Genomic DNA, 12978 nt, shown 5'->3' on the forward strand with positions numbered 1-12978 from the left:
CTTTATTCCAGTTTAAGACAAAAGAGATAATCCTGGATAATATCAAGGTGAAAACAAAACAGGAAAACTGAAATCCACTCGTCAGTAGAGAGGAATGACTGGAGACTCGACCACAGACTGCAGGTTGTTTCGGGAAGGCACCGGCCGTAGCTGACACTGACACCTGCTCACACGCAGCTTCTGAAGAAGGTAAAACACGACAGGGCGTAACAAGGACACAGAACAGCGAACATCATACAAGGATCCGACAAGGACAGAAGCGGAAAACAGAGGGAGAAATAGGGGCTCTAATCAGAGGGCAAAATAGGGGACAGGTGTGAAAAGAGTAAATGAGGTAGTTAGGAGAATGAGGAACAGCTGGGAGCAGGAACGGAACGATAGAGAGAGAGAGCGAGAGAGGGAGAGAGGGAGGGGGAGAGAGGGATAGAAAGAGGGAAAGAACCTAATAAGACCAGCAGAGGGAAACGAATAGAAGGGAAGCACAGAGACAAGACATGATAACCAATGACAAAACATGACAGTACCCCCCCCCACTCACCGAGCGCCTCCTGGCGCACTCGAGGAGGAACCCTGGCGGCAACGGAGGAAATCATCAATCAACGAACGGTCCAGCACGTCCCGAGATGGAACCCAACTCCTCTCCTCAGGACCGTAACCCTCCCAATCCACTAAGTACTGGTGACCACGTCCCGAGAACGCATGTCCATGATCTTCCGTACCTTGTAAATAGGTGCGCCCTCGACAAGGACGGGGGGAAGACGAACGGGGCGCGAAGAAAAGGCTTGACACAGGAGACATGGAAGACAGGGTGGACGCGACGAAGATGTCGCGGAAGAAGCAGTCGCACAGCGACAGGATTGACGACCTGAGAGACACGGAACGGACCAATGAACCGCGGAGTCAACTTGCGAGAAGCTGTTGTAAGGGGAAGGTTACGAGTGGAAAGCCACACTCTCTGACCGCGACAATACCTAGGACTCTTAATCCTACGTTTATTGGCGGCTCTCACAGTCTGCGCCCTGTAACGGCAAAGTGCAGACCTGACCCTCCTCCAGGTGCGCTCACAACGTTGGACAAAAGCCTCAGCAGAGGGAACGCTGGACTCGGCGAGTTGGGACGAGAACAGAGGAGGCTGGTACCCAAGACTACTCTGAAACGGAGATAGCCCGGTAGCAGACGAAGGAAGCGAGTTGTGAGCGTATTCTGCCCAGGGGAGCTGTTCTGCCCAAGACGCAGGGTTTCTAAAAGAAAGGCTGCGTAATATGCGACCAATCGTCTGATTGGCCCTTTCTGCTTGACCGTTAAACTGGGGATGAAAACCGGAAGAGAGACTGACGGAAGCACCAATCAAACGACAGAACTCCCTCCAAAACTGTGACATGAATTGCGGACCTCTGTCTGAAACGGCGTCTAACGGGAGGCCATGAATTCTGAACACATTCTCAATGATGATTTGTGCCGTCTCCTTAGCGGAAGGAAGCTTAGCGAGGGGAATGAAATGTGCCGCCTTAGAGAACCTATCGACAACCGTAAGAATCACAGTCTTCCCCGCAGACGAAGGCAGACCGGTAATGAAGTCTAAGGCGATGTGAGACCATGGTCGAGAAGGAATGGGAAGCGGTCTGAGACGACCGGCAGGAGGAGAGTTACCTGACTTAGTCTGCGCGCAGTCCGAACAAGCAGCCACGAAACGGCGCGTGTCACGCTCCTGAGTAGGCCACCAAAACCGCTGGCGAATAGAAGCAAGCGTACCCCGAACGCCGGGGTGGCCAGCTAACTTGGCAGAGTGAGCCCACTGAAGAACAGCCAGACGAGTAGAGACAGGAACGAAAAGAAGGTTACTAGGACAAGCGCGCGGCGACGCAGTGTGAGTGAGTGCTTGCTTTACCTGTCTCTCAATTCCCCAGACAGTCAACCCGACAACACGCCCTTCAGGAAGAATCCCCTCTGGGTCGGTAGAAGCCACAGAAGAACTAAAGAGACGTGATAAGGCATCAGGCTTGGTGTTCTTATTACCCGGGCGATAAGAAATCACGAACTCGAAACGAGCGAAAAACAACGCCCAACGAGCTTGATGTGCATTAAGTCGTTTGGCAGAACGGATGTACTCAAGGTTCTTATGGTCAGTCCAAACGACAAAAGGAACGGTCGCCCCCTCCAACCACTGTCGCCATTTGCCTAGGGCTAAGCGGATGGCGAGCAGTTCGCGGTTACCCACATCATAGTTGCGTTCCGATGGCGACAGGCGATGAGAAAAATAAGCGCAAGGATGGACCTTATCGTCAGAATGGAAGCGCTGGGATAGAATGGCTCCCACGCCCACCTCTGAAGCGTCAACCTCGACAATGAATTGTTTAGTGACGTCAGGAGTAACAAGGATAGGAGCGGATGTAAAACGCTTCTTGAGGAGATCAAAAGCTCCCTGGGCGGAACCGGACCACTTAAAGCACGTCTTGACAGAAGTAAGAGCTGTGAGAGGGGCAGCAACTTGACCGAAATTACGAATGAAACGCCGATAGAAATTAGCGAAACCTAGAAAGCGCTGCAACTCGACACGTGACCTTGGAACGGGCCAATCACTGACAGCCTGGACCTTAGCGGGATCCATCTGAATGCCTTCAGCGGAAATAACAGAACCGAGAAATGTGACAGAGGAGACATGAAAGGCGCACTTCTCAGCCTTCACGTAGAGACAATTCTCTAAAAGGCGCTGGAGTACACGTCGAACGTGCTGAACATGAATCTCGAGTGACGGTGAAAAAATCAGGATATCGTCAAGGTAGACAAAAACAAAGATGTTCAATGTGTCTCTCAGTACATCATTAACTAATGCCTGAAAAACAGCTGGAGCATTAGCGAGACCGAACGGCAGAACCCGGTACTCAAAATGCCCTAACGGAGTGTTAAACGCCGTTTTCCACTCGTCCCCCTCTCTGATGCACACGAGATGTTACGAAGGTCCAACTTAGTAAAGAACCTGGCTCCCTGCAGAATTTCGAAGGCTGACAACATAAGGGGAAGCGGATAACTATTCTTAACCGTTATGTCATTCAGCCCTCGATAATCCATGCAGGGGCGCAGAGTACCGTCCTTCTTCTTAACAAAAAAAAACCCCGCTCCGGCGGGAGAGGAAGAAGGCACCACGGTACCGGTGTCGAGAGAAACAGACAAATAATCCTCGAGAGCCTTACGTTCGGGAGCCGACAGAGAGTATAGTCTACCCCGAGGGGGAGTGGTCCCCGGAAGGAGATCAATACAACAATCATACGACCGGTGAGGAGGAAGGGAGTTGGCTCTGGACCGACTGAAGACCGTGCGCAGATCATGATATTCCTCCGGCACTCCTGTCAAATCACCAGGTTCCTCCTGAGAAGAGGGACAGAAGAAACAGGAGGGATAGCAGACATTAAACACTTCACATGACAAGAAACGTTCCAGGATAGGATAGAATTACTAGACCAATTAATAGAAGGATTATGACATACTAGCCAGGGATGACCCAAAACAACAGGTGTAAAAGGTGAACGAAAAATCAAAAAGGAAATGGTCTCACTGTGGTTACCAGATACTGTGAGGGTTAAAGGTAGTGTCTCACATCTGATACTGGGGAGAAGACTACCATCTAAGGCGAACATGGGCGTGGGCTTCCCTAACTGTCTGAGAGGAATGTCATGTTTCCGAGCCCATGCTTCGTCCATAAAACAACCCTCAGCCCCAAAGTCTATCAAGGCACTGCAAGAAGCAGCCGAACCGGTCCAGCGTAGATGGACCGACAAGGTAATACAGGATCTTGATGGAGAGACCTGAGTAGTAGCGCTCACCAGTAGCCCTCCGCTTACTGATGAGCTCTGGCTTTTACTGGACATGAAATGACAAAATGTCCAGCAGAACCGCAATAGAGGCAAAGGCGGTTGGTGATCCTCCGTTCCCTCTCCTTAGTCGAGATGCGAATACCTCCCAGCTGCATGGGCTCAGTCTCTGAGCCGGAGGGAGGAGATGGTTGCGATGCGGAGAGGGGGAACACCGTTAATGCGAGCTCTCTTCCACGAGCTCGGTGAAGAAGATCTACCCGTCGTTCTATGCGGATGGCGAGTGCAATCAAAGAGTCCACGCTGGAAGGAACCTCCCGGGAGAGAATCTCATCTTTAACCTCAGCGTGGAGTCCCTCCAGAAAACGAGCGAGCAACGCCGGCTCGATCCAGTCACTAGAGGCAGCAAGAGTGCGAAACTCTATAGAGTAATCCGTTATGGATCGATCACCTTGACATAGGGAAGCCAGGGCCCTAGAAGCCTCCCTACCAAAAACTGAACGATCAAAAACCCGTATCATCTCCTCTTTAAAGTTCAGATAATTGTTAGAACACTCAGCCCTTGCCTCACAGATAGCTGTGCCCCACTCCCGAGCCCGACCAGTAAGGAGTGAAATGACGTAAGCAATCCGAGCTCTCTCTCGAGTATGTGTTGGGTTGGAGAGAGAACACAATATCACACTGGGTGAGAAAGGAGCGGCACTCAGTGGGCTGCCCAGAGTAACATGGTGGGTTATTAACCCTAGGTTCCGGAGACTCGGAAGACCAGGAAGTAGCTGGTGGCACGAGACGAAGACTCTGAAACTGTCCTGACAGGTCGGAAACCTGAGCGGCCAGGGTCTCAACGGCATGACGAGCAGCAGACAATTCCTGCTCGTGTCTGCCGAGCATTGCTCCCTGGATCTCGACGGCAGTGTTGCGAGAATCCGTAGTCGCTGGGTCCATTCTTGGTCGGATCCTTCTGTTATGCTGGTGAATGAGGACCCAAAAGCGACTTAACGAAAACAGAGTCTTTATTCCAGTTTAAGACAAAAGAGATAATCCTGGATAATATCAAGGTGAAAACAAAACAGGAAAACTGAAATCCACTCGTCAGTAGAGAGGAATGACTGGAGACTCGACCACAGACTGCAGGTTGTTTCGGGAAGGCACCGGCCGTAGCTGACACTGACACCTGCTCACACGCAGCGTCTGAAGAAGGTAAAACACGACAGGGCGTAACAAGGACACAGAACAGCGAACATCATACAAGGATCCGACAAGGACAGAAGCGGAAAACAGAGGGAGAAATAGGGGCTCTAATCAGAGGGCAAAATAGGGGACAGGTGTGAAAAGAGTAAATGAGGTAGTTAGGAGAATGAGGAACAGCTGGGAGCAGGAACGGAAAGATAGAGAGAGAGAGCGAGAGAGGGAGAGAGGGAGGGGGAGAGAGGGATAGAAAGAGGGAAAGAACCTAATAAGACCAGCAGAGGGAAACGAATAGAAGGGAAGCACAGAGACAAGACATGATAACCAATGACAAAACATGACAACTATAAAACAAGACACATTGTATGGCTCTGGTCCTTGCCCTGGGATACTATAAAACCAGACACATTGTATGGCTCTGGTCCTTGCCCTGGGATACTATAAAACCAGACACATTGTATGGCTCTGGTCCTTGCCCTGGGATACTATAAAACCAGATACATTGTATGGCTCTGGTCCTTGCCCTGGGATACTATAAAACCAGATACATTGTATGGCTTTAGTCCTTGCCATGGGATACTATAAAACCAGATACATTGTATGGCTCTGGTCCTTGCCCTGGGATACTATAAAACCAGATACATTGTATGGCTCTGGTCCTTGCCCTGGGATACTATAAAACCAGATACTATGGAATTGGACTGAGAAAGCCAACCAAATGTATCTCACTAAGTGCTCACACACTTTTCTTTCAATTTCTTTTCTATATCCTAACATGGCACCCTATTTCCAAACACACTATTTAGGTGAATAGGATATAGCCCAAGAGATATGTACTGTGTTCATTGGCTAGCTGTCGTCTCTCTCAAGCCAATGCAATGTCAGTCGAGAATACTGCCGGAGTTGTTGGGCAACTTTTAACAAGTTAACTTCCTTTGTGGTTTTAGTGACATACTTGGAACGGTTGTATGAAGTGACAACAGGGCTTCATTCAAGTGGACCTGGTTACTTTTCCACCTCGTATTACACCGTTACTACCCACAATGCATTTCACGTTAATAGATGCATAATGCATGGCATAGCTTCTCTCATCTCAATCGTCAACACCCTATAAATCCATTTCCTGAATGATCATGATCCATTTCAGTCGGCGGGCACCATAGTCTGAGCTGTGGCAACGGCAAGAAAATAGTTTGTTTTAAAGTGTCACCACACCCATGTCTATATGAATGATGAAGGAGTCTTTCACAGCGAGATATGATTGATGGTCCCACTAAATATGCCCATGAGGATGTGGGCTCTGCCTGCCTCTCTCCCCATTACTCTTACTCAAAAGGGGCCACCAAGAGCAGACATGGTCATTTGATGCAATTTATCTGCGCACTTATCGTAATTATGAATACGTGATGAAAGATGCACCTGGAGCTTTTTATGCCTCCTGTGTGTGTGTGTGTGCGTGTGCGAGTTTGCATCTTTCTCCTGAAAGCTACTGCAGCAGGTCTCTAAACCTTTGTTATAGGGACAGAGATCTGGGGGGGGGTTGTGCTGGCAGAAATGGCTGTGGTTAACATCAGCTTCTGGTATAGCACTGATACAGTTATTGTTTTTTGAGGTAAGAATAGGTAGCTTGTTGTTAGGTGTTATTTCATCAGTAGCTTCTGCTGCCATGGATGTATATGTTGCAGATTAAAATATTAACACTTGCGGAAAACTAAGTTGGTGGGTGCGTTAACAGCTGTAGGCTGTGATGGTGGGGGCAAATACAATATGAGCTGCAGTAGCAAGATTATTGGATTGTATTAGGTAGAAAAAAAGAATGATTGCAGTAGTGTAAAGCACTTAAATAAAAAATACTTTAAAGTACTACTTAAGTAGTTTTTTGGGGTGTCTGTAGTATTTATATGTTTGATTACTTTTACTTCACTACATTCCTAAAGAAATAATGTACTTTATACTCCATACATTTTCACTGACACCCAAAAGTACTCATTACATTTTGAATCCTTAGCCGGACAGGACAATGGTCCAATTCACACACACATCATTTTTTCTTAAAACCTTATTTCACCAGGTAAGTCGACTGAGAACACATTCTCATTTACAGCAACAACCTGCGGAAGAATTACACGGGAGAGGAGGGGGATGAATGAGCCAAATGTAAACGGGGGATCATTAGGTGACAGTATGAGGGCCAGATTGGGAATTTAGCCAAGACACCAGGGTTAACACCCCAACAGTAAGTGCCATGGGATCTGTAGTGACCACAGAGAGTGAGGACACTAATTTAACATCCCATCCAAAAGACAGCACCCTACACAGGGCAATGTCCCCAATCACTGCCCTGGGATATTTTTTTTCAGACCAGAAGAAAGGGTGCCTCCTACTGGCCCTCCAACACCACTTCCAGCAGCATCTGGTCTCCCATCCAGGACCAACCCTGCTTAGCTTCAGAAGCCAGCCAGCAGTGGGATTCAGAGTGGTATACTACTGGTGTTGGTGTGTACCTCTGGCTATCCATAAGAAGAAAGAAATGGTGCCGTCTGGTTTCCTTAATATAAGGAATTAGAAATTATTTACAATTTTACTTTTGATACTTGAGTATATTTCAAAACAAATAGTTTTACTCAAGTCATTTTTACTGGGTGACTTTCACCTTTACCTGAATCATTTTCTGTTAAGGCATCTTCTTTCTCCACCACTGAATGAACCTGGAATTGAATCTAAGTCATACCGATATCCTTGGAGTTATTTGAGCTAATTTAACAGTATAATGAACAATGTCCTTAGGCACATCCAATACTGTTATCTCCTGATATTCTGTCTGAATGGCCTTGTACTGCTGTGAATAGGTCAACTAAACTGGAACAAGCATATTTACCAAAGCAAATTTAAATGAAACCATCTCTCTCCAGTGTGTATCTGACAGACAGACAGGCTGGTTTGGTTAAGCAGCGTCTCGCCTCAGCGCTTTATTGACGTTGGTCGTGAAGGCGTGATGCTCGCTCCTCTTTTATTAAGAGAGTGAATCTCTCCTAACGAAATAACTCTGTCATCCCTTGCTACCCTGCCACGCCGCAGCCACGCAATTCCCACACATCCCTCCCTCCTTCTCTCTCTCTCTCGCTCTGCTTCTCTACCTCTCATTTCCTTCTCTTTTCTCTCGTTTGCTTCTCTTTCTCTCTCCATCTCTTGTTGTATGCTAGGTCTTTCTCGTTCCATCTCTCTCTCTCTTTCCTCTCACTCCCTCTGTCTTTCTTCCTTATTTCTCTCCCTCTATCTGCCTCCCTCTCTTTCTTCCCTCTCTCTTTCAGCAGAGAAAAGTAATGCCTTGTTATCCCCTGCTGATTGGTTGATATATGGCATTATTAGGAGGGATCCAAACCACGTAATTCACTACACATCCACGGACTGGGGGGGGGAGAGAGAGATGGACGGACGGAGAAAGAATGCCAGAGAGATCCCACGTAGAGTGAAGCCCAACTGGGCATCAGTGTGTGTGTGTGTGACGGTCCTTGGCAAGCCTGCCCCACCCCTCTGCCCCTCTGCCCCCTGCCAACCCCATTCCTTTACATGTGTCCGTCACTTCCATGCTCTGGGAAGGGAACTGCCAGCATTCATACATCCATCTCAGACCGCACACACACACCCACACACCCATACATACACACACGCACACACACACATCCATCTCAGATCTCTCTGCTCTCAGTTACCACACACAGCCAAGGAAAAGAAACCAATGGGAATGGGTCAAGTTGTCAGATGTGAGACACTGGGGAATATTGTGACTTAAATGGGCGAGATGAATGAATATATTCATGTTTGGTACAGTCTCTTACACCTAGACTTCCTTTGAATGGCAAAAGTTATGTTTCTGAAAATGGGCCCGACTCTCTCTCTCAGCCCCTCCCCTCCTGTGTGTGACTGTAGGTGGCTTTCTCATCTGCTCACGACTCCAGTGGCTGCTTGGCTTATTCCCCCTTGCTTCACACCCAGAATGTTAAAACATCATGTGCAGTCCTGAAAGCGCCTAATCCTGGATCGATGGCTCCTCTCTCTATCAGACCGCGGTGACACCTGAGGCTGGGTGGGGCTGTGTGTGTTTGTGTGTGTGTGTGTGTGTGCGTACATGCAACGTGTTTGTGTGTGTGTGTGTGTACGTGTGTGTGTATGTACATGCAACGTGCATGTGGTGTGTGTTTGTGCGTACATGCAATGTGTGTGTGTGTGTGTGTGTGTGTGTGTGTGTGTGTGTACATGCAATGTGTGTGTGTGGTGGGGGAGTGGTAGAGCAGTGGTGCCGCTGCAGTGTTTAGCATACGGAACCAGGGAGGTCCAGCAGGGCCAGCCTGACAGCTCGTCCAGCCCAGGCAGGACAGACTCAGGAGGGGGAAGCTCTCCTCGGCTGGCCCCTGCCCTCTCCAGAACCCCCAGATGTTCTGCTGAACACAGCCCAGTCTGACTGACATGCTCCCCCGGCTCCACACCACTTGCAGCAGCTACTGCTGTGTTTAACCTTGACTGTAGGGGGAGTGTGTGTGTGTGTGTGTGTGTGTGTGTGTGTGTGTGTGTGTGTGTGTGTGTGTGTGTGTGTGTGTGTGTGTGTGTGTGTGTGTGTGTGTGTGTGTGTGTGTGTGTGTGTGTGTGTGTGTGTGTGTGTGTGTGTGTGTGTGTGTGTGTGTGTGTGCTTGACTGTGTGTGCTTGTGTAATGTGTCTCTATAGACAGTGTTTTGTAATATTGCGTAAGATCCACTGTCATGAGAAGTGCTGCTTCTGTCCAGTACAGTATGATAAGCGAGGCTTGAAGGTCATTATTGGATCCAATCGCATTCCAGGGGCCACAACCTTCACCCAACATTTAACAGCTTTGTGTCACCAACTGGACGTTTCCACATTGCGTAAACGTTCCTGACACGTTCTGTGTTAGTCCGGGCCTTTCATGATTTGACAAATGTTAGTGTACAGGTATCTCCCTAACTATTCCCAGGAAGGAAACGGTTAAAACCCTTAGCAGCCACACACAACTGTACAAGTGATATCTTTTTCCTCCCTGTACTCAAAGGCCAAGGTATCAGAAGCCCTGTTTTACCAGATGCCCTGATACTACCGTACCCTCATGCATATTTGATGTTGCTCATTAAATCTGGATTGTAGTGGCACTTAAGTATTCTGACATTCCCTGTGATCCCTGTGATACAGTATTTCCCCTGCTAATGGTCTAATGTGAAGGATTCTCTCTGCTGTGGGGCAGAAAACAACACGCTGTTGTCCATGTCGACCACATGTCACGGATTGTGCAGAAAACAACACGCTGTTGTCCATGTCGACCACATGTCACGGATTGTGCAGAAAACAACACGCTGTTGTCCATGTCGACCACATGTCACGGTACCACATTGTCACGGCAGAAAACAACACGCTGTTGTCCATGTCGACCACATGTCACGGATTGTGCAGACAAACAACAGCTGTTGTCCATGTAGGGACCACATGGATTGAATGCAGAAAACAACAAGCTGTTGTCCATGTCGACCACATGTCACGGATTGTGCAGAAAACAACACGCTGTTGTCCATGTCGACCACATGTCACGGATTGTGCAGAAAACAACACGCTGTTGTCCATGTCGACCACATGTCACGGATTGTGCAGAAAACAACACGCTGTTGTCCATGTCGACCACATGTCACGGATTGTGCAGAAAACAACACGCTGTTGTCCATGTCGACCACATGTCACGGATTGTCCGGGACAGTCCCCCATTTTGTCCCTTTGTCCCACAAATTGAAACATTGCTGATTTAGAAGTGCTATTTGATTTGTCCCGTATTTCAGCCAGACATTCCAAACTGTCTCCTGCATTCACGTTGCGTTTATGAAAATTGTCGTCGAGATCTGATATTCTGCGCAGCGCAAGACGAGACATAGGCCAACATCATAGGCCTATCGCCGACCAATCACATTTCTCAAATCCTTTCAGGCTAAATTAAATTCCAGGTAAACTTGGAGAGGACTGTTAGCCTAACTACTTACAAAATGCAAATTTCTGATGAAGAGCTATAAAAGTAAGAACAGCCAGAAATGTTTCCGTATCCAGATATTTCCAGATTTTCATAAAACAGCCACACGTGTAGTTTCTCCTTTCTGCATCACCAAATTTTGCGTGAGGCAAATGAGTAGCTAGGTGTGCTTCAATTAGCTTGTTCAGTGCAGCAGGAGCAGGGGTGTCCAGAGCAGCACGCCGCTACTTCTCACAGTGGTGCTCGTTTAGTACAGTTAGATCAAAGCTGAATAATCAATGCCTTGGAAGATCACAATGATCTATTTGTATTCAGAACCAAATATAATAGCGTAGTATACTGTTACTGTTACACCAAAAACACCAGCTCATTTCTTGAGATTTTTGGATAGTTGCTTGAATAGTCCAGCACACGCAACTAGGCAAAATGTGCTTTGAACAAAATACAGGAAGGCTATATAGTTTGTTAACACCATTATTTGACACAATATCGTAAAAAATAATAATTCACAATTGACAGTAATGATGGCCTATTTTGAAATGTGATATATTTAACTTGTGGGGCAAGGCACTCAGCCCTCAAATTAATGCCTAGATTGTTTTTTTTTACAGACACCTGCTGACAAAAATATATATATTTTAATCTAGGCTACACTGTCCCACAAAATCTTCCTGTTGTCCCGTATTTGGGTATGTTAAATGTGGTAACCCTACTGTTGTCCTGTATCGTTAGCTAGCACACTGGAACAAGGTGCTAGACATTCCCTGTATTTCCTGCTCTTGGAAGGTCTAAAGTGAGGGACTGTGTAACGGCTGTCGTAGGTGGAAGAAGGAGAGGACCAAGGTACAGCGTGGTACATGTTCATGATCTTTTAATTTACACTGAACACTAGAACAAAAATAACAAAAACGGAACAAACGAAACAGTCCTGTCTGGTGCAAAGCCAGAAAACAACAACCCACAACTGAAGGGCGAAACCAGGCTGCCTAAGTTTGGTTCTCAATCAGAGACAACGATTGACAGCTGCCTCTGATTGGGAACCATACCAGGCCAAACACATAGAAATACAAACATAGAACAAAACATAGAATGCCCACCCCAACTCACGCCCTGACCAACCTAAAATAGAGACATAAAAAAAGGAACTAAGGTCAGGACATGACAGACTGTCTTGTGTGGAGCACAGAAAAAGAAACCAACAACTGCTGTCCCCTGCTGTCAACAGGAAGCTACATAAGATGCCTCATGGTATTTTCCTGCTATTTGGAGATTCTAAGTGAAGGATTTGATCTGTTGTCAGGCAGGGTAAACAACTGCTGTTGTCCCATAGCGTTAGCTAGCATAATAGCACGCTAGCTGTCAACCGGAAGCTAATACACACAACAAGAGGCTGCAAATGCAGCAGATAAGCTCACAGTTCATATAAGATATAAATCCCAGCTAGCTCGACAAACAACTTTTCTGCCTCAGAACATATTCTGAAAACAACAAAACAGAGCACCACAGTAGATGGAAAATGGTGTCCCGGGTCATGCAACTTTTAGTAGCTCAGTAAAGTGTTTCTTTGTCTTTCTCGCCTTCTATCTGTCTTTCGCTCTCTCTCTCTCTCTCTCTCTCTCTCTCTCTCTCTCTCTCTCTCTCTCTCTCTCTCTCTCTCTCTCTCTCTCTCTCTCTCTCACACTCCTCTACCCCAACAGAGCAGCACAGTCTCACATGCTATCCATCTTTAATGAAGCATTCTCCGTGCTAGGCAATAGACACACACACACACACACCCTACCTTCCTCACAGTAGAGGCTGTCCCTTTTTAAGCAGGCACCTTGCAAGGTCCCATCAATCAGAAGGCCACTGTAGACACAGACGGTGCCTTTCAGTGTAAATAGCAGGGCTCTCATGCATTAGGGGGACACAACGTTCTCTCCCTTTAGTAACTGTTTGTTCACCAGTAAGAAGGAGCACTC

General features: G+C 47.4%; 1 protein-coding gene across 1 annotated transcript in view; it reads left to right on the forward strand.

Annotated features, from left to right (window-relative positions):
* Positions 1–12978, forward strand: part of LOC124008413 (fibroblast growth factor 11-like) — a 168493-nt gene that overhangs the window by 85389 nt on the left and 70126 nt on the right. The window lies entirely within an intron of this gene.

The sequence above is a fragment of the Oncorhynchus gorbuscha genome, linkage group LG21 (genome assembly GCF_021184085.1).
Source record: "Oncorhynchus gorbuscha isolate QuinsamMale2020 ecotype Even-year linkage group LG21, OgorEven_v1.0, whole genome shotgun sequence".
NCBI classification, from domain to species: domain Eukaryota; kingdom Metazoa; phylum Chordata; class Actinopteri; order Salmoniformes; family Salmonidae; genus Oncorhynchus; species Oncorhynchus gorbuscha.